Source organism: Frankliniella occidentalis, unplaced genomic scaffold (assembly GCF_000697945.3).
Source record: "Frankliniella occidentalis isolate FOCC.00 unplaced genomic scaffold, Focc_3.1 Scaffold6, whole genome shotgun sequence".
Taxonomy (NCBI): domain Eukaryota; kingdom Metazoa; phylum Arthropoda; class Insecta; order Thysanoptera; family Thripidae; genus Frankliniella; species Frankliniella occidentalis.
Window position 1 is genome coordinate 645,858 of NW_026267136.1, and position 2,043 is coordinate 647,900.

Here is a 2,043-nt window from a genome sequence, read left to right on the forward strand (position 1 = left end):
CCCCCCCTCCCTTTCTCGCCCCAACCGACACGCCACGAGTTCAATTACCAGATAACTCGACTCTCTCTGCTTGTTTTCTTTACGCTCGCGCGTGGGTTGTCTGGAGACCACCTTTCACCTCTACGCGACTGTCATTTTTGAGTGTGTCACCGAGTATGTGGCAAGTGAGAGGATCTGCAGGGCCTTGCGACAGACGCTGGATCTAGAGGATAGCTTCCTCTAGATCTACACATGGATCCGGGCGTCGAAAACATCCCTGGGCCTTCCCTCCGCCCTCCTCCGCAGGACCTGGGGCAGGGAATACACACGCTGATGACTGCTGCACACTCTGGCGGCGAGGGCAGAGAGGGCTACGGCGAGCCCGGACCTGCCGCAAGTAGTGCTGCGCCTGGAGAGCGCCGACCTCGCGAAAACTCCTGGCAAGGGGCGAGGGCACGGATTGCAAGCCCAATTTCTAAATATGAGAGAGATAGAATAAGCCCTTTTCTTAAATATGTGTATCATATCTGCTTTCAATCATCGATTCTTGATTGAGATTTTTATTCGGCCGAACAGAAACCGAGGGAAGGAGAGCCGGGAAGAGCCAAGCAGTGCTGTCGTTGTGCTTGGGCGCGACGTACAGTTGGGCCCCTCTGCGCGGATGGAACCGGATCGCAGCGCCGCGTCGTATGTATCGATATACAGTGGCGACATTGATAGGGTGGGCATGGCATTAGAGCGAATTAATCTTCATTGGAACACAAGATCAGGGGTAGTGTGTGCGGCGCGGTCAGGTCTGCGCACTGAGAAGAATATTTCGTTCCGGGCACTGAACGTATACGTCTAACGCTCCCGACTTTTGTCCCAGCTCAAAATGAGAAAGTGCCCTGCCCTGCCATTGAGTTTTAGTGCTGTGCTCTAAATTTTCTTTGCCTGGGATGTTACCTTTAGCTCGCAGCGCTAGACGAATAGTGCAACGAAAAAGCTTCGATCTGCGGGAACTAAACGTATAGTGCTGAGACCGAGGCTGAGACAGATTTTCTTTTCTCAGTGCGTGTGCTCTGGACTGCACACTGTGCGCACACGGCCACTGTGGGGTGCATGCAGGACAGGCGCACGCGAACGCCGAGTGCAGCAGCGATGCAAAGGTCAGCCGGCACCGCTATAACCAACCACAGCCCCCTGCGGCCACCCCCGCGACCAGTTGGAAGCGGTGCGATGCGGTGTGGGGTAGCTTGCGGGGGTCGCTGACCTCTGACCTCCCCCGCGCAGCGCAGCGGCGAGTGCGGCCCCGCCCAGCTGGCCTAGTTGCGCCTCGCCGCCTAAATGCCACTACAAGCGGTATTGGACCGGACGGACCACCCTCACCTGACCAGGCCCCATATCGCCGCACGGCCTATATGGGTGCCCGGGGCTGCCCCGGCGAGCCGCCCGGCTGCTGCTGGGTATGATTCTCAGCCATTTACGTACCCCGGCCCTTCACAAGTGCACACCAAAAGCTTATCAACATTTTTATTCATAGCTTACTGAGTTCAGTGTACGTGCTGCGCTTACGAATTTTTTAATACGCCAGTACGAACAAATGTGTGTGTGATATAGTTCTAAAAGGGTTTTATACCACTTAGATACTAAAAAGCACTGGCATTATTTGGTGCAATGCTAAAAAACCTCCGAATATTGCAACAGTGGGTGAATAGCAAAGCAGTTTAAAGTGTCGAAATGTGAACTCCGGTACGTTCCTGAATTCATTCGCCACACACTCGAGGGTCCGCTGCCATATAGAGAATGAGGTGGGAGGTGGGGGGGGGGGGATTTCCCTCTGGTAGAGACAGTCTTTAAGGGACTGTCTAAAAATTAGGAACTCCCAAATAGCCCGTTTGCTAAGAGTCGCCCTGCTACGCCACCGCCCTCCCCCTCCCCCACTCTTGACCAGCAGGGGGGCGCCGCGGCATCCCCTAGGCGTGGGGCGGATCAATGCGTGTGGTGTGGCCGGCAACGCTCGGCCCGTACGGCCCGGGGCGGCCGCTGCCGAATGCACTGGGGTCACTAGCTCCCGCCTCCCCC